The 20,780-nt window shown below is 40.2% G+C and overlaps 1 long non-coding RNA gene across 1 annotated transcript in view; it reads right to left on the bottom strand.

The window, feature by feature from the left end:
• LOC148595140 (uncharacterized) overlaps positions 1 to 16,273 on the bottom strand; it is a 249,493-nt gene extending 233,220 nt beyond the window's left edge. The window contains exon 1 of the long non-coding RNA XR_015913233.1: positions 16,188 to 16,273. This is a non-coding gene — a long non-coding RNA (uncharacterized LOC148595140). The remainder of the gene's footprint in view (positions 1 to 16,187) is intronic.
• Positions 16,274 to 20,780: the final 4,507 nt, after the last annotated feature.

Below are 20,780 nucleotides of genomic sequence, written 5' to 3'. Positions count from 1 at the left end.
TTTTAATTGTGCTGGCTTTGTTTAAATGTTTTTTTTGGGAAATTTTAAGTAGTTGAAAGTGGAAACTAGTATAGAATAGCAAAATATTGGTGTATGATAGGTTTTCTGCCTGAGCTTGCAGTTGCAAATGTAAATCCTTTGAAATAGTCTTCCTTCAAGACACTAATTCTGATGAATTTTTGTATAATTTATTCATGTACTAGCCTAATATAAATGACATTTTAATGAGCTTGGTAACAGTAGCATCTTTTTATTGCTGAGCATGCATTTGATGCTTTGCCTTCCAAAACCTCTGGTTGTCCTGTTCATTGCCACTATGCAGGTATCATCCTGCTGTGTTGAATTTTCCATGAGGAAGTAGGAGGTGGAGAGGTCAGACACTTCACCCAAGGTTACAAAGGGACTGTGGATGGAGAAAAGCATTTTATTCTAGCTGAGATATCTACCTCCAACATCTGTAGAAATGAGTTAATCTTCATAGGCATCTGAAGCAGCAGCAGCTCTCAGACTTCTTACATGTGACTTTATTTTCAGGTCAGTGATTTTATGCAATCCTCGAAATTAGCAAAAAATATAAACTGAATAATTCCTTTGGATTCTCCTCCTTCCAACGAGGGACCATGACCCTTAATTTCAGCAATGATGGTGCTGCTCCTTGCATGAGCCGCAGGGCGATTCCACCATGTTATTTGTATGCCAAGAGATAAACTTCCTAACAGCTAGTGCATGGGAGGCAAAGCTAGAAGCATAACTTGTTCTTTTTCTTAGCACAGCTGTGCATTTCACTTCATGGACATAATCACCAGACAGAGGGATGGCTTTCCTTTGAAATCATACTTAGGAAGAAAACAAGCATCCCAAACACAGGCTGGACTAATTAGCTTCTGTGTTAAAGTTTACTTTTTGAATTTTAACTATTTGGTAACTTATCCAAAAAGACCTGGCTTTCATCTTTCCTATCTCTAGAGGGGTGCTTAAGTCAGGGCAAAACACAAAGGCTGCTAAAGAGTCAGCCTGGAAGGCAAGGGTAGTGCTAAGAGCAGGGATGCTCCAGTAGCTTCATCACTCCCTTCAGCATGAGCTGTCTCTGCCAGGTTTGCATGAGGTATGTGGAGTTTTTTTTCAATCCAAGGCAGTGTGTATAATAATCTTCCTCATGTTTATACTGCCAGAACAATTCAGAGAGACTGGATCATTCCTGAGTGGTTTACTTCTGCACTACAGGGTACATTAGTGTTATTGAACAGAAACTTAGATTGCACCGGGGAAAAATAAAGCTTCATATTAAGCACTTCCAAGTTCATAATTTGCTTGTAGCAGAAGCCTAGGAAGGCTCATGAGGGCTTGTGCATGGGGAGGGCAGGCAGGAGGCTGGGTGCTGATAAGAAATTTAAAACTAGGTTGTACTCAAGTGCACTCAGCAGAGCAGTGTTCTTGAAATGAATGTGTTTGTTTTGAGGTACCAGACCCGTTGGGGCTTGAGATTCTTCTCATGTTCCTCTGAAAGGCTGCTTAGCTGTCATTCTGCATGCAATGTGATAGAGTGGTGCACTAAAGAGCAACAATCCAACAATTTCAAAAAAAAAAAAAAAAAATCAGAGCATTAGGGAATTCAGATGTTGCTTGCTAAAGTATTACTAAAATCTTGAACCACTGTTTAGACCAGGTTACTGTATTATGGTCATACCTGAATATGCTGTTTTAGAAGTAATGCTACAGAGACCTACAATAATATTCAATGTGGGGCCGAAAATAGCACTGTTCCTTCAACAAGGTGAAAGGTTGAGAGGCCAAAACAGATAATAGATCTCTCATCTAGAAGAAAAAGAGGCTTTTCTCTCCTTCAGATCATAAAAGTCTAAGAAAACAGTATGTATACTAAAAGAATTACTTTTTACCTAGGCTACCTATTTGCAAGTTGTAAACTGGATAGAAAGAAGTTCCTAAAACCAGAATGGCTAAAAATGTTAATTTTTAGCAACAAGCTGAGTGAAATTAGACTAGGGTATCTTGAAATGTCTTCAGCTACCCATCCTAGATATCGATGGGTCATGCCCCAAACCCCTGAGCTGACTGAGTTACAGCTGGGTCAGAACAATGGGGTCTGTTAATATGCATATTTTCTTAAATTACAATATATCACAGAATCATAGAATTGTTGAGGTTGGAAGGCACCTCTAGAGATCATCTAGTCCCACCCTAGAGCACGTGGCACAGGGTGGCATCCAGGCAGGAAGATCTCCAGAGAAGGAGACTCCACAGCCTCCCTGGGCAGCCTGTTCCAGGGCTCCCTCACAGTCCATCACCTTCACAGTCAAGTTCTTCCTCACATGGAGATGGAACTTCCTGGGTTTCAACTTGTACCCATTACCCCTTGTCCTGTCACTGGCCACCACTGAGAAGAGTTTGGCCCCATCTTCTTTACCTTCTCCCTTCTGGTACTTATACATATTAATCAGATCTCCTGTCAGTCTTCTCTTCTCTAGGCTAAACAGGCCAAGCTCGCTTAGTCTTTCCTCATAAGATGGATGTTCTAGTCCGTTAATTACCATCTTTGCTCTACGCTGGCCCCTCTCTAGGAGCTCCATGTCCCTTGTCCTGGGGAGCCCAGAACTGCACCCAATACTCCAGGTGCAGCCTCACCAGAGCTGAGCAGAGGGGCAGGATCCCCTCCCTCGACCTGCTGGCAACTATATATGTATGGACATGTAAAGTTGTGTGTGTGGCTAGCAATTATTTTACTTTAATAATTTGGTTTAGAAAGATAAGGAAGTCTATAGACTCTGCCAGATGTGCCTGCATCTTTGCTGATGCAAGCCCTAGTGTTGTCAGAGCTCAGAGTCAAGCTAATGCAAACCTCAGGACTTAGGTCAAAGTCCACTGACTTCATGCATGTGAGTAATCCTTTAATGTCAACAGTGCCAGCTGAAGAAATGAAAGCCTTGAGACTCAGTTTGGAAAATACAAGTTTTACACCCCCCCCCCAAGGGACCTGGTGGGAAGGTGGGCAGTTTGCTGTATTTCACCTTTTTGGCTTTTGAGACCAAAAGGGGCTAGGTAAGGTCTGAGTCACTTTTACTATAAGCTGCAGCAGCTTTAAGGTTAAACTGATTAGAGCGGAAACGTAACACGGAGCCTGACAAACCCCGAGCAGTCATTGTAGCCGCTCAGCAGTTTTTAAATCAAATCACCAAAGAGCTGCCCTGTTTGATTGTTCCTGTTACATAACAGCGACGTCTCCGGGATTTTAGAGCAGCCACAAGCAACATGCCCGTTACATAACGGATCCACGTTGCTGTAATCTGCGCTTCCCTGCCCGTGACCCTCGGCAGCTGGGAACAGCCTGTGGGTGGAAAGGAGCCGCCTGTGCTCTCTGGAGGGGCTGCCGGGACACTGCGGAGCAGAGATCCTCTGGTCTCAGGCTCTCCTGCCAGGCACACTTGCTGATTTGGCAGGTTCTCTTTTTCCTGCCAAGATAGAGCAAAGAGGGGTTGAAGCAGAAATCCTGTCCTTAAAAATTTGTCTTTCTCCTCATGAGCAGAGCTTGATCTTCCACCCGTCCTTTTGGTTTCTGAAATGTCAGCCTGCACTCTGGTTTTCAGCTTGAAATTGAGATCATCTCATGACTTTGGCTTTGCATCTACATTCGCACTTGTGTTTGTTTAATCAAGGGTCTGACCTGACCTTCAGGCCATTTTTTAAAGGCTGCTGAAGCAGACACTCCTAAGCCTTTTTTCCTGCCCTGTGGGACAGGGCTGCAGCCTGATGCCTATCTGCCTTGGTGGGGTAGCTCTTTGGGGGAAGAGCTGCAGCCAGGCACCACCCCGAATTTAGGGGCCTCATCTGTCCCTGTAACTCCAACAGAGCACCAAGGCCTCTCCTGTGGCTTCATGTGCTGAGCATGAAGGAGATGAACCAGTGCTATGCTGCAGATGGGACCATGGAGCAGAAGGGAGAAGCTAGCTCCATGTGTGTCAAACTTGATGCTAATGCAATGGATTGACTCTGTAACCTGTTGTGTTGATCTGTTGTCTTAAGTAAGTGTATAAAACAGCGTGGAATAGCATCCAAACAACTGCCCAAGGGGTGCAGGTACCTCCTTTGCTCCAGCTTTCAATTCAGTTCCTGGTCTAGCTTCTCCATAGGAGAGCAGTACTTTGCTCTGATAGCACTGACTGCCTCCAGTGTAATCAGAAGCTTTTGAAGAATGAGGCTATAAAAAAAAATGTTGTGGGATTGTTTGGGGGAAGCATTGAGGTAACTGCACAGAAATCTACCCAATTAAAACCGCAGGGAAATAGAGATGGTGGTTAATGAGGCTGAACATACAACTTAATTAAATGAGTTATTTGGAAAGAAGTAACCTGCCTTGCTGGGGAAGGGAAGGTGGTGGTGGTGAGGAAAACAGCTAAAACACATACAGATTTTTTTATTAAAACATAAGCTTCATTGAAATTAAAGAAAGTTGTGCTGCCAGTTTCCTTGGGTTTTAGATTTTACATCACTTCTCTGAAGCTTGCCACAGATGGTGACCATGAATTGAATGCCACTAACACATTTAGAGTGCTATTTGATTAATTATCTTACCTAAAATCCTATTTATATCTTCTTCTAATACATTCCATAAGTTTTCAGCGCCTTTCTCCACATGAGATCTTTACCCCAAGGGAAAAAACAATGATGGTCATGATGGCTTACTGGGCTGCTTTTCACCTCAGCTGACCTTCTGCCTTTCCCTTTCTTTTCTGTGGCTCTTCCTTCTGTCAGACTTGATCTCTCCTATTACCTCCCAACTGCTCTGCTTGCTCTACAGTTGCATCCTGCTTCTTACTTGCCCAGTTTCTTAATCTCATTATTTTTTTCTTTTCATAATATAAATAAACATCACTGTCATAGCTGATTTCTTTTTTTAATAGTGTAATCTCATGATCTGGTCATATCCCTGCTCTAGATGTTCTTCTACTCTAGTTTCATCTTTGCTTCTGTAGTTTATCTGTAGCTTCTTGTACTACTAGTACAGGCAAGAGATTTGGTAAGAACAGTCCTCCCTCTTTTTGTTACTATAACACATCTTCCTCTTCATAATGTTTTGCATTTTCTTCCTGGCTTCTAGGGAAAGTTTCTTTGTTTTCTGGAGGATCTTGCTTACCCTTTTCTTTCTTCCCTCAGAATTTTCCCCAGGTGATCTCACCATGAACAAATCGAGCTAACATCTCCTTGAATAGCAATGAACTACCCTCATCCCCTCAAAATATAGTATAGGCAGAAGGTGTTAAATAGCTGAATACCTGACTACCTTAATATCTATAAATAAATCAAAACCTGACTAGGTTTAATCTTGTCTTCCCAGTCGTGTACAAAACTTTAGTTTGAACACTGACTTTTTCTAAAGATTCTTCAGAGGAAGAACAGAAAGTATGGATTTTTTGCATCACAAAGCGTTGTATCCTCTTTCCCTACAAGTTTTGCTCTGAGAATTGGGTGCATTGCTTCATTTCAGTCACTTTGAACAAGGACCAACTCACTGGAGCAAATGACAGGAAATTGAGACAGGGCCATAATCAGAAGCACAGGATGTTTAATCTTCAGCATAGTGTTTACAAAAGATTTGATGGTGTCTGCCCTTGTTAACCTACTCTGATTCTAATGAGTCTCTTATTTATTTTCTTTTTTAAAGGTTTCCACCTTGGGATTGTCTTCTATGGCCAACTTCCACCAATGGAAGTAAAATTTGTTTTCCTAACGCTCTGGGTAAGTTTCTTTCATGTTATTGATGTCTGATTTGATCTTACTGTATTTGCAACCAAAGAACTCCTTTGGAAACAGTCTTTCATATTTATGCCAGTACTATTCTAGCCAACAAAAATGTCCTCCAATGGTTTTTATAAGCAATGCAGGAAAAAGGGTCTTAAAAGCAGGCGATGACTCTTGTATTGGTGGAGATTTATTGAACAAATAGATGTAATTTTTCCTACTTATTTCAATTTTCTCTGGTAGATATAGTATATGTTGAATATGTATAGTATATTGAAACTGAATCTGGTTACTTGCTTTGTATTGTGTATTGGCTTCCTAGAATATCAATATCAATAGTATTTGAGGTCTATCACTATGTTTGATTATGGTGTCTTATTCTTGGGGTGGAGGTGAGAATATGGTTCTCTTGCTGGCCAGGAGATGATTGTCATGGCTCAAGATAAAACCATGCTGCGGTGGAACAGGGCTATGCGCACTGTTGTGAAGAGTGGCAGTGCTTGCTGAAGCTGCTAGGAGGTCACTGAGAGCAATGTTGACAAGCCATGGAGCAGAATTAGCCTGGATGGGGGCCGCCAGCTCTCTCATTCATCATACCCCACCAACAGTAATGTGCTGAATATGCTCCCAAAGCCTCAAATGACTCAAGAAAATGGAGCTGGAGCAGCAAAGCTGTGGTGGGAGACTGCTCTCAGGGCTACTCCCAGACCTGTGCCATCTGTGTTTAGGATGGCAAAAGAAGCCACAGGCTGCATCTTCCCTACCTCCCTCCTCTCACAAGCCTTCAGACAGGCTGTCTGGATGTCCCTGACACTGGCCCAGCCAGAGGTAACCCCAGGTTTGCAGAACAAGGGTTGAGCCCTGAGTCAAGCCTTGAGACACCTTTTCTGTGATAATCAGGTTGCAGTGGGACAGCATATTTTGCTGTGGTCTGACTTGCATTGTGCCCAGTTTTGTAGCAAGCTCTGGGGGATTCTGAAGGCCTTGACCAAATTCCTGCTTATTATGTCCTACTCTGAGTAACATAAATGATGGAGTGAGAAACAGTGTATGCCTAGTGCATGCCTCCCTCCTTCTCCTGGGACTAGCTCTGACCTGTCCCCTAAAGTGCCTGACTGGAGAAGATCTAGTGATGCCCAGCCCAGACTGAGTGTCCCTGGCAGGGCTCAGAGTCATCTGAAGCAGACATCCTATCAGTGTAACCCTACTATCCAAGGACTTTGTGTGGACTGTCTTTGGCAGTACTCTGCCATATGCTCTTACAGGATCTTGAGGAGAGATGTCCCACCTCTGCCTAAGTCAAAAGCTGTTTCTCTGGTAACAGAAGCACTGGAATGTGTTTGGCTTTTACATGGGCGATTGAACTGATCTGCTACTGTCTGCTGGGCAGCAAATATATTCTAGTTACAATTCTGCAGCAGTCAGGTGGATGAATGCTGACAGGGAAATCCCATATTTATGAATGTATGGGTGATGTGCTCCAGCACTCTGTTGCTGGCTATAGAAGGAAGGAAGATCTAGCATATCCCTCTTTTGTCTGAGGGGAATCATGTGCAGGACTGAGTCATGCGAAGGATGTACTAGAGAGCCCACTACTATCTTCTATGGATTTTTCCATATACAAATGGCTGCTGGTTTCAAAGCAGTTGTAACTGCCTGGCCTCTCCTTAGTGAGGCTGTAACTCTAACTCAACTGGGAAAGGTAAGGCTGTATAACTTTGTGGAAGACTTGCTTTTTAGACTTGCAAAAAGATGCTGGAGCACAAAAAGAATAATTAGTTGTCCCCTTCCTATGAACTGGACCATATCCAAAATGGGAACTGGAACAGGGAATTTCTCTCTATACAGCTGAAAGAAAGCACAAATAACTTGATATATGATAAATACTGAAGAATCCTGTTGAGTGTTTATTTTTCATAATACATATACATGTGCATAAATGTGTCAATTTCCCAGTTTGGTTCAGGACACTCTTGGTCCACAGTTAAGAACTGTAAAATTACATTTTCTGAATATTGATACAGTTTAACTCTGATTTGGTATTCTCTAATCAGAAAAGCAGAGGAAGTAATTTTAGTAGTAGTCTTCAAAATATAACATTAAACTTTCTCCTTCCATTAAATATGTTAATATGCTAATCTGTTAGATATTGATTAACTGTTCACTATTCTCAGGTATTATGTGAACTAATGCATCAATGATATTTCAAGGAAGGCCTGTGAAGAATGAAGTTTGAAGCTTTTGGTTTCTTAGTCACAGAATGACTAGGAATCAAAAGCCATCAGCTGAAAAAGCTTTGGGAGTCTGAAATGAGTTTGCCATATATAATAAGATTAAGAATATTCGGCTTTTGAGAAGGTGTGGGGAAAAAAATGGGCTAAACCAGTCCACTTTTGAAGTGGAAATCTATGCCAGGAATAGATGTCAAGTAGAGTAAGAAACCCGAGTTAACTATCTTGGGATGTGAATGGTTGCTGCAAACTGGGAGAGTAGTTGTTTCCTGGCCTATTTCAGAGCTGTCTGACAGAACTGAGTATCTTGTTCTGAACAGGCAGAACTGAATGTGTTTAGAAGAGACTGACTTTCATTTTTATTGTACAGATCATAGAGAAAAGGGAAGACGAAGTCCATTTTTCATGTATAGACAGAAGTATAGCCATGTTCAAGTTGTATTTATGTAAAGTTCTATGTATTACTGTCACTGGAGAGACTCTGATATATCACTGAAAAATACTGTTCTGATAGCATTATTTTAAAAATGTCTCCTAATGAATAGATCAAAGTGGTCTACATGGAAAGATCTGGATCAGATGTTCAGAACTGTTCTCTATTCTTATGAAAATAGCTAGTAAAATGGCTCAAATATTTTTTTACTACTCTTTAATCTAAAAGGAGAAATTAAAGGAAGCAGCTTGACAATTTTTAAAGTTACTCAGTTATTTAACACTGGATTAGGGTTGAAATCCCATAGAAAGTCTCAAGACATATCATGCTGCATCAGATGGATTAAGCATGATTCAATTTATTGCATTAAATTCCAGAGGGATTAATAATGTCTGGGTCGTTGTTTCCTAGGCTTACAAATTTATATAAGGCCAGGGAGGACCACATAAATATGTATGGATTTTTGCCTGCTCAGGGCAGCACAAAGCAGCACAGGGTATATCAGCACTAGTCCCTTAATTTCTGCTCAGCATATTTTCCTGAAAAAGACCAAAATATCAGATTATTAGTAATAGAGACTCTACAATGTCACAGGTATACCGTGTAAGTAATGACCCTTGTCTTGGGCAGTCTGTGGCCCCATCTTCACTTCCAAATATTACCAGCATTTCCATCCTGCTGGATTGACAAAGTATCTGATGTTCAAGATGCTGATTCTCTTTCTATCTACTCACTTATAAAATGCATTCACTGTGACCTATGTTGATGAAATACGGGGAATCTTTTAAATCGGGATGTTGTGTATAGTATGGCTTTAATTTGATGTAAATAATGTGAAATTAGGAATAGAAGTATGCCATGTCAGTGCAGTAACTGTTATCAAATGGTGTTGTAATTGCATACAAATGGCCAGGCCTATTTTCCATAATGCTGTGTTGATTGGCATTAATTATGCTGCTGTCTTTCAATGCCTTATTGATTGGGTCCCATGGTAACTTTTCCCTGATGTTGCTTACTACTGATGTCAGTAACTATTCTGTTGTTGCTTAGGTCATCCCACTTACCCTTTTAATATTGATCCAGCATTAACTTTTTGTTGTCATCAGGAACTTCTCTAGTATTTGTATTTTTGTTACAAGCTAGTGTTGGCATTTCAGGACAGATTACTGATACATCTGCTTTCTACTCTTGCGTGCAGGGTTTTTACCTCAGATATTTAAAGTTTCCTCTATTACCAATGGCATAGAAGTTTTCATTAACACTGACGTGAATATAGCATCTTGCATTTCTCTGAATACAGAATAGGAGTAGTTTTCAAATCTATTGGCATTTTCTATTTATTTGATTTTTATCTGCTGTTGCTAATTATTGAAGTTGTATCTTGGCATTCACATGTTCTTGCTGTATTTGGGAAGGTGCTCCTACTGCAATAAGCCTCGCTGCAGGTTTTTTCTTTTCTTTTTTTTTGTCCATCACTTGCTTGCATTTCTGCAGTGTTAATTTGTATTCATTGCTACCAGTATCTTCATTTTCCATCTGTTATATAACGTGGGTTTGTTTTACAGGTTTCTCTGCTACTGTCCTTCTTAGCCAGGATTTTTTAACAAGAAAAAGCATCTTTCCATTACTGTAGCAAACTGATTTTCTTTGGCATGTAATAAAGTGTTCTTAAGCAGATCCTTTTTAATATACTTTTGTATGTTGCTATCTCTTCCCACTTAGCTTTGCTTGTGATTGTTTTCATCTTTAAGAAATTGTTTTTTAAAAAATATGTGAACAAGCAAACAGAATTTTGCTTAAGACTGTATTTTGTTTACCCATTGCAAGATAAATCAGAGCACTATCTATTCAGTCATAGAATTTTAATTAAATGGTTTGTCTATATGAAGTAGAATGAGGTCAAATATAGAATTAGCTAGAGCAGACTTTGCTACTTTTGTGTTTAGACTAAAACATCTAGAGTTTCCCAAGGTGTCTTAAAGATTGTGGTTCTTCCAGAACAGTTTTCTGCCAGAATAAAATTGTCTGGCCTTTTTTAAGGATAAGTGTCAGAACACTTTATTGTCTTCCCTTTCCTCACTTTATGGATTTTTGCCTGACCTCAGCCACTGTCTCATCTTGTGACTTGCAAATATTCCTGATTCTGCTTTTCTCTTTTTACATGATGATGTTCATGGCATTACTTCTTTTTCACTCTCTCCTAAAAAGTACAGCAAACTTCAGCATTGACTTTTGCCACATAGGTTTTTAATCTTGGTTACTTTAATTTAGTAATTACTTTACCATTTTTTTTTTAATAAAGGTGGGTGGGGGAGGCAAAAACCCCAAGCAATTTTAACTCCTTCTGAAAAGGTGAAGTTTTAAGCCAGGATTCAGTGAAACAAATTACATGTTTCTAAGGAAGTTACTCAATTATGAGCAATACTGGTGAAAACATTATTTTCTATTTTTTGCTCTGTAACACTCAAATTATGTAAGTTTTGACGGCTGTTCATGCTGAGATGGAGAGACTGCTGGCTGTCAGTCAGACCTCTGCAGTCTGCAGATGTGGATCCATATGGTCATGGAGAGCAGACAAGGTGAACTTCATGAGTGGCTTTCGGGATGTGGCTGCCTTTGGAGGTGACCGTACAATAACTAAGGTGAAAAATAACAACGGAAGTCAGAAACTAATGTATTTTCCCTCTTGTCTTACATTGTGATAATGAGACTTACTAGAAGTCTTATCAAATGGCTGTTACTCAGATAACTAACAAAGTTCAAAATCTGGCTTCTTGCACTGCTTGAAATAAGGGATTTACTATGTGGAGTTCATCGTGCCAGGATTGGATTCATGCATATTTAGCTTAGATTGAAGGACCTTTATGGGCAGGAGATGGTTTGAATGAGATGACCATATCCAGATGTTCAAGAAATCCACCTAGCCCAGTATTATACTGTGTTCAGCATTGAGGTATTTGGGTGACTGAGTATTTTGAACAGAGAATTTATAGAATAATTTAAATATATTTGAGCAGATTGGAGAGGAAATGAAGTTTCCAGTGTGTAATCACACTGTTACTGTACTGATTCTACAGTGAAGCATGCCAGCTACCACTCAGAGCACAGAATAGGAATCACCCTGTAAATGTGTTGGGACAGGAACACTTCATTCTCCAGGCTGTGTGGCTTAGTCTTGAGACATCCTACTCCATAGCACTGTTTCAGTACGGAAGAAAAATTAACTAAAACAAAGGATATAGACCGAGGCTAAGAACAAATGAACAAATGATCAGTCTGCAGTGACAAAGAGCTTCATAAACTCCTGGTTAGCCTGTGTAAGTAAAGTTACTTGCAAAGAATCTTCTGATATGTTAATTATGTTATTCATACTGTTTTTCTGAATTTCAAAACAAAGCGTGACCTTGATTTCAAAGTAAAAGTGCATGAAAGCATTCTGTACTTATTTTTTCATAATTAATCATGTATAAGCCAATTTTCTGGCAAAACAGATAAATGAGATGTCAGGGAATATGTTTGTAAATACGTTACTTCAAGATGTTAGCATAAATTGTATCTTAGCTTAAAAATGCAGCACTTCAGTTGCACTGTAGAATGACAGTGCAGCATAAAATATATTCTGTACTTATGAAGTATATTGCAATTTTGGTATATCCATTTTTAGCTATTTTAGCGTGGGCCCTGAAATGCATTAGTATCTTCCTTCCCCCTCCTTTCCCTGTGGGCATAGGGAAGTTTTATTCCTCCTCAGTTCTCTGCCAGTCATATTGGTATGCTTCAGATAGCAAAGCTCTGTAAACATCAATAGTTGCAGGGCTACAGTAAAACAAATATCAAAAGGGTAGTTCAAAGGCTGCTGCTCAAACCCAGGAGTGCCAAAGAAACCTTTGAGCACTGGGGAGTCCTGAGCCTTGCTCGGAGTTTTGTTAATGCAGGTCCAGAGATGATTCAGAACATGATGTTTGTTGTTTTCCACCCACCAAAGCATCCTTGAATTTCTTCAGAGAGATGACAAGCTTGCACTACGTGTTGGGCTATCAGGGGTGACCAGCCTGCTTGGACAGGTACGTTTCAGGTGCTGCCAGCTCATGTGGGTTGACTTATTGAGGAGACTTGGCTTCCCACCCAGGTTGATCTTTGCTTGCAGAAATCTGTTAGAGGCAGAAATCTACCCCAAAGCCACATGAGTAGAACTGCCAAAAACGTCCATGAGAGGCACATATGCATAATCCTGAGCAAGGAAGTTAAGGCTGACAGCTGATGAGGGGTTCATTATTGTAAGTACCTCTCGTAATAGGATTTCCTCAATTCTACTGTGAAGTGTTGCAGGACAATATTAAAATTATGATTTAATAGCTTGCTTCAGTTGTCTCTCTACCTCTAGCAAGTCCTGGAGTTTGGTATCCTTTGCCTAGCACTCTAATAGGTTTCAGCATTAGGCTGCTTTTGGCACGTAAGCGAGTGTGATTAGTTTGAGTCTTTCAGGCTTTCCTGCTAAGCTGCCGGGTAGTAGGGGATATAACTTGGATGAGAGAAAACAGTATAGACTTTCTCAGTGAACCAGTTTTGAAGAGTTTTTTCTCAAATGCAGTCTCACATAGAAGCCATGTGATTAAAAGCCTATGGGGAATGAAGCGTAGGGATGGTTTTAAGAAAGATCAAGGGACTCGATGCAATTATTCTGCAGATGATAATTAAAGAAACAGCATCCTCATTAGCATAATATACTAAATGATAAAAAGAATTGGACAGATGCCTAATCTTGAAATGCTGCTTAATTTACAAGTACATATTTTGAAAAGAAAGCAATTGAGGTCTGTTCTCTCTAGCTGCCTGAATCATTGAAGCCACTTATATAACTTTACTTTTCTGTGTGTCTTTTGTCTCTGGAGCAGTAAGATGCATACTCCAGGATACTACCCCAGACTGCTGTATGTACAGGTAATAATATTATACATGACTATACAGTAATTAAAAAAAGCCTGTACTTTTTAAAAAACCTGGGTGACTGCCAGGCGAAGCTATACATTTGAGCAGAGATTTATCTGTGTGGCCATACACAATTGTGAAGGCAGCTACCATGTCAAAATGAAATGCTAATTTCTTTGAATTTTTCATCTTTCTAGAAAAAGGGGGATCACAGAAATATGTTTGAAAACCCTATCTTTTTCTTGAGAATAGCCTAATTCTTAAGGCAGGGGAAATTGCTTTCTGATTTTAATAACATGTTTGAATCAAATGTAGCAAGGAAAAACAGATGGCAACCTCCACACTGAGGTGTCCACAACATATTCTGTTCCTGTCAGATAAAAGCTAGTGGAGTAGTGTTTTCAGTTTCACTTGAAATAGCTTAGTTCTCTTCCTTATAATGTTTATATGGGGTTTTGAAGCAAGCCAAAATCTCATGTAGCCTCAGTGCAGTTGTAGCTTGCAAATAAGAAGGTACATCAGGTCTCAAGACTTAAGGCTGTGGTGTACAGGGACCTGCTTGCACTGCTCAGGGTGTCCTGCTCTAGCCCAAGCCTTGCCTCAGCACTTGGTTCTTGGTCTCTTCTAGAACCCATATGTAGTAGTGCCCTGTATGGCACAGCTATGACTTTGGGCATTTTTACATGCCAGAGAACCTTTTGCAGTGGGAAACTGAGCATGTCTGCTGCTTGAGGGTCAGCATGTTGGAGTGCTAAAACTTGCCAGGCTGGTGATGGAAAGATGTGGGGTGTGTGTTATAAAAGTTGATTGTCTTGTCCATGCTGCTCCTGAGGGTGGTCCCAGTACAAATGGTCCCCTAAAGCAAACTGGAGATTGCTGGACTCTTTAAAGAAGGATTTTGATACCTTAATTAAATGACAATCCTCACTTTGTCCAGCAGTGTTTTATGATAGGTTTGTATTCAGCATTAAGACTGTTAGGAATCAGGATGGATGATTTTACATTTTGGAGTAAATGCTAATAGTGTCCAGAAGATGATATAGTGGAAAGCTGTTCAGGTTTTATCTTAAACTTTGAAGTAATTTGGTGTCAAAGGACCCACTTATTTTATTTTTCTAGTGTCTTAACTCATCAAGCTGAACCTGATCCTTTTATACCCTGCTAGTCTCTTGTACTAAAGTGATAGCTGTGGTGCTGGAGAATAATGAAATATAAAAGGCAGGACTATTGATCCTGTTGACATATGTTTATATAGATTTCCACATAAGGCTTTGAACTTGATTGTTTTAAACTGAATAAATTCGAAGTAGTTCATGCTGATCATCAGCTAGGATGTGTGTTCTGGACAAATGCCTACCTCATTCAGATCTGTAGTTGTGACAAATAAGTTGCACCTCAATATTGTTAGCTGGTCTGATTGCAGTCAGTCCTACAGCTACACAAAATCTTATATTTCACTCTTTAGGACTTTGTAGACTTTCTAAAGGCTTTCTTCATAGGCATTCACATTCTTGTTTTAGTGTCTGACTAGTCCAAATTGGCTGTGCAGTGACAGACAGCTGGAGATCTTCCTCATCTAGGAATATGCTATGGCCCTGTGCCCCTCCAGAGCTGGGAAGTGGTGGGAGCGTGCTCCTAGGGTTGGGTTGAGTCATTCTCCAAACTGCTGCTTTTGGTCTTGGTTATGCTCAGAGAGATGACTATGCCTTGCATATGTGATAAGGACAAAGATCAAACCAGTTTCCTGATCATTCTGGTCTTTCAGTGGTTTTATCTTTCACAGAGAATCTGAGGTTGGAAGGGCCCTCTGGAGATCCAGTCCAACCACTCCCCTCAAGCACACTAACAATATTAGTTCATGGTTTCATCAGATTTTCTTAATTCATTAAATATCAAGAGATACTTTCTTTAATGCCTCTTTTGCATGCATATTATATATATAGCTTTCATATGTATGGTATGTGTGTGCATACGCATGTATGTGTATATGCATAATGTTTTTCTCATCTTTTCAGTTTGAGGCTTTTAAAAGTAGAACTAACAATGGACAGTTGTAACAATGTATTTTTTGTTATGGGATTTTGAAGGAGGGAGAATGAATCATGATTTATTGAACTACTTGTTCTGTCAGCACTGAATTTGTTCTAGTTATCCTTGCTTGCATGTTTTTTGCAGATAAGTGTGGACATGGTTACTTTTCCCAGTGGAAATAAATGGGATTATAACCTGACCTTTATGTACACGTGTTTTTCTAGCGTTAGTATAATCCTTGTTAGATTTTTATCTGTATACATCCAGGTTAAGTAGCTAGGAGCTTCTCAGAAGAAAACTCAGCAATGATCCTTTCCTTCCTCCCATACTATGAGGAGAGACATCTCCTCATAGAGATGTCTTAATTCATATTACATCATTTAATACTGGCCTACAGTCATTATATTTTCTCTTTATGGAGAGAAAAGAATAAAACCCTGACAACCTTAACATTGTGAGCACCCTGTCAATTTGAATACTTCTGCTGGTATGAACCATCATCATGGATAAAGTTGTCTCTGAAGGAATGTGTCAGGCTGCTTCTTGTTTAAAAGAATTTAACTCACAGGAGAGAAAGAAGAGCTCTCCACTGGCACAACAGACCTTTCAAGAACTGTAGGAAACTGGTAGTCTGTTCTCAGTTTTCAGATTTACAATAGCATTCTCCTATTCTCTGCCCTGATACAGATTTTTGCTTTTTCCTGTAAACTTCAGTAGTTTCACAGAATCACAGAATGGTTGAGGTTGGAAGGGACCTCTAGAGATCATCTAGTCCAACCCCCCTGCTCCAGCAGGGACACCTAGAGCACGTGGCACAGGGTGGCGTCCAGGCGGGTTTGGAAGATCTCTAGAGAAGGAGACTCCACAACCTCTCTGGGCAGCCTGTGCCAGGGCTCTGCCACCCTCACAGGAAAAGTTATTTCTCACATGAAACGGGGAAATTCCACCTCCAATTTGTACCCATTATCCCTTATTCTGTCACTGGCCACCACTGAGAAGAGTTTGGCCCCATCCTCTTTACATTCTCCCCTGCAGATGTTTGTACAGAGGGGATAAGATCCCCTCTGTCTTTTCTTCTCCAGGCTAAACAGGTCTAACTGGCTTTGTCTTTCCTCAGAAGATAGATGTTCTATTCCCTTAATCATCTTCATTGCTCCATTTGACTTGTATTTAAACTGCTGTTTCTATGGAGCCAAAAGTGTTTCAATAACAAGCAGAAGAAAAATAGTAGTTCCATTTCTGAATATGGGAAAAGATCAAAAGTATACCTAGAACTTCACTAAAGAATAATTTCCTAAGTACTTCTGAAGAACATATTTGGATATTAATAGATGTTTGTTAATGGTGTTCCGAACAGAAGAAACTTGGTTGTAGGTATGTATCTTGTTTTAAAATGTATGTTTTCCTCAGCTTTCACTGTTAAGGTTAATACCCCTAAATATGAAATATTTTTATTATATTTACAATATGTTTATATGGTTACTTATTTACTTTGTGCTACTTCTAGATTAAATACATCAAACTGCAGACCCGTTGCAGCTTTTAAAAGAAAACCTACATTATTCTATTTTGAATGCTTTGAATGCATGTTCTACTTGTACTCAATTTCAAAGACTACTTTGCTAAAATTTTCCCAGCCATTGGCTTGGCATTTGCTGATTCCCATGTAGTTCTCTAATAAGATAGAAATTAGAACTCTGGGGACTACTGATAAGATGCAGTGAAGATGATGAAACTTTGAAGGATAGGAGAGGGATTGCATTCTTAATATTGCTAGTGGTAGTATAATGAAGTAGAGGAATGTTTGAAGGGATAGGTGAAAGATTCCGTTCTGTGTTGTACAAATGACACATATTGCTATGATGATCAGTGCAATGATAGGCTTGGCCTCTCACTGGGACTCATGAGTTATAGGTTGTGTGCTCTTGTCTGTCCTGGTGGATCATGTTTAGTTGCAATACATTGCTGCTTGACTGATGAAAGGGGAAGGCTGAACTTTGGAAAATGCCCCATTGCCAAAACTTTCACTGCTTACCATCAAAATGAAATATAGTGGAACCTGTATAGTTTCATACAAAGATGAATTGTGCACAAAAAAGTTTTGGTTCAATTAAAGCAAACTGTAGTGTTGTTAAAATGAATACCTGAAACTGTATTAGTAGTGGTAGAATAATAATTATGAAAATCTGGATATAAGCAAGGTTTGCAGAAAGATAAAGGATTTTTTTATAATGAAAGAAGGAAATTGTCTTCAGGAAAATGACTTTCCCTCTTCCTGCCCAGCTATTTATGGGTCTCTTCAAACTTTGCCACATTTGACATAGTATGCTTTGTCTGCTTGCTCTTCTTGGGAAAAAGTAAGTATTCTCAGATTCTCATTCCTGTTGAGAAAATTCTTGGGGAAAAAATTACGCTTGGAAACTTTTTGAGTGACTTTTGCTCAGTCAAGCTTTGAAGTCCATGCTCTCCTCTCCATGCTAGTGGATTCTAGGGCAGCAGATCTTTGTTCCTGGCAGGGACTGACCTGGTTTTGCCACCACTCGCAGTTGAAGCCACCACTGCCAGGTCAGCATCCTGCAGCAACCTTTTTAATCCTGACCTGCCTCGTCTCCTACCATGCCACTCTGCATCTTAAACTTTCTGATGCCTCTCCTTGAACAGCTTACTGGTATTTAACTGTTTTCTTTTTTTTCCCCCATGTACTTTCCTCATATTTTGCTGCCCTAACCACAGTGGAAAGCACAATTGGCTACTCTTGTCTGCTACTGCAGCCCAGGTATTGCTTGCAATCCATCCCACTTTAAATCATGTTACTTCTCCTGGCCTATCATCTCTGCTGCACCTCCTTCAGCTTTAACATCCTTTGCTGGTTTCTCTCAGTGGCCAAGAAAGTAGAAAGTGCTTATCAGATTTGAAGAACCTACATCTTCGCCTGCTTTTCTGTGCTTGCTCCAATACCCCTCTTGGACAATGTTGTCAGACTCATCAGTCTCTTGCCTGTGCTTTTTGCAGCATTTTATTCTAACTTTGTCTATAGATGGGGCACTAATAGAAAGCTTTGCTGTGAGATAAGCTCTCTGATGTTCAATAACATTAGGTCAGTTTTAATCTTGGTTTCCTAATTCTGCAGAAACTAGCAAGAATATTAGAAAATTGAGTTTTCTGCCCTCTGACACAGATATTTTCTGCTAATAGTTATTCTTTTTTCAAAAAGGGGAATCATTTGTCAAGTGAACTCTAAATTCACTTCAGGGTTTTGGAATTTTCATGATTAAAGATAGCATAACAATATTTGCAATGAATATATAAGACAACTTGGGACTGGAATATCCTCACGCTTCAGCTTGCAGCAGCTCTAGCAACTTAAAGTGATTTTTTTTTTTTCCACCTGAATTATACAGCACTCAGTTATGGGCATTTGATTTAGAAGGGTATTTTACTTATCACTTGGAAAAGGTGTGCTTTAATGTATGGTGCTTGAAGCAGGATGGCATTATCTTTGGGAAGTGGGACTTACAAGTTGCATGAGTAAGCATGTATTTCTTTCTGATGATTAATGCTCTAGGATGGAAAACTATGAAAGTCCAATTGTGTGAAGGAAGGATGTTTCAGCAGACAGTCTTCCGTAAGTCCCTTACCTGGAGTATTGGGTGCAGTTCTGGGCTCCCCAGTACAAGAAGGACATGGAACTTCTAGAGAGGGTCCAGCAGAGAGTCACAAAGATGATTAAGGGACTGGAGCATTTGTCATATGAGGAAAGACTAAGTGAGCTGGGCCTGTTTAGTCTGGAGAAGAGAAGGCTGAGAGGAGATTTGATCAACATGTTCAAGTACCTGACGGGTGATTGTAGGGAGGATGGGCCCAGGCTCTTCTCTGTGGTGGCTAATGACAGGACAAGGCGTTATGGGTACAAGTTGAAACACAGGAAGTTCCATCTCCATGTGAGGAAGAACTACTTTCCTGTGAGGGTGCCAGAGCCCTGGAACAGGCTGCCCAGAGGGGTTGTGGAGTCTCCTTCTCTGGAGATCTTCCAAACCTGCCTGGATGCCACCCTGTGCCACGTGCTCTAGGTGTCCCTGCTGGAGCAGGGGGTTGGACTAGATGATCTCTAGAGGTCCCTTCCAACCTTAACCATTCTGTGAAGTCAGCTACCAGCCAGTAACAGTAACCTGTTGACTGGAACAGGTTCAGGCCATTTGTATGGTTACTTGGTTGCTTCCGTTTGTGCCCATTTAAATCCTATTACTGTGTTTCTGGAGAAGAATGGGCAACCTCATTATGATGAGACTTTTATAAAGAGCCTCAGTTCAGCCTCAGTTTAATAGTTTCCCTAACCATTTGAGTGAATCTGACTACACTTCTGGTTCTGGTAGGGTTTGCTGGCTCTTCCTACCTCATCAGCTCATACTGAGAATCCCCTCATGTGTTTACAAGTTGCATGAAAATGTTATCTTAATGGGATAAAGCCATCAGGTCTCCATTTTACTGTACTGAGAACCATCTGTGCCCTCAGGCTGTAACTGGTACAAAAATCTTAATGTTCTATTTCAAATTAGTATGCAATAAATTTTATATTTTGTAAACATCATTAAAGGGATTTGGATTAAATTGCAGGGTTTTAGAAGTCCAAACTTCTTAAAATACTGCTGAAACAAAACTGGCCTATACCATATTCCTGGAGCACAGAGTTTTGAGGTGCTGGAATTATAAAAACTGTGATACCTACATGAACCAAGGTAAGGATTGCTGGCAGTACTTCTGAAAAATGCTGACTTAAGTGACTGGAAGAAGATGCTGTAGGACATAATGGATTTGATACTCTCTGAATCCTGCCTCTTAGCTGGTTGATTATACACAGTTTAGGGGTGGAGTAAGGTGTTGCTGGCTGTCTTTGTCCCTGTTTCCTGAACACCTGAAAGTCGCAGCAGTGACCAGCAGAGCTCTGGCTGCATCTAGCCCACCAAGTGATCAGTCACCTCAGGAGAGTAGCTATCTCCATACAGGAGGGTGAGATAGGGCAAGACAGGTTCCTCTTTGGTTTAACTGTACCAGGCAGGTATAAATAGCTACTGTTCACTAAATGAAGAGGTTCTTGGTACAAATGTTGGACCTTTGTTAATCTGCAATCCTTCTATCAGTTTCCTTTTTCTTTACTTAAACCGAAACTCAATAGTGGAAGAAGAATCCATCTTTCTTTTGGGAGAGCAATTAAACATGTGGACTTTGTCACTGAAGTAAGGTGAGATAGCTTATACAACCTTTTCCTGTAGCTGTAACAAAAGAAAACTTGTGAAAAGTTTAGATGTCAAAAGAGATCTTATTCTGCTGAGAATAATTTCATCTCTGACCAAACTGCCTTTTGCTGCTTTTTACTAGTTTTAGTCTAATAGTTTGTCTCCAGT

The sequence above is a fragment of the Tinamus guttatus genome, unplaced genomic scaffold (assembly GCF_059628265.1).
Source record: "Tinamus guttatus ecotype Peru unplaced genomic scaffold, ASM5962826v1 Tinamus_guttatus_pri_ptg000150l, whole genome shotgun sequence".
Classification (NCBI taxonomy): domain Eukaryota; kingdom Metazoa; phylum Chordata; class Aves; order Tinamiformes; family Tinamidae; genus Tinamus; species Tinamus guttatus.
Note: the sequence above shows the minus strand (reverse complement) of the source record. Positions and strands in the feature narration are given on the sequence as shown.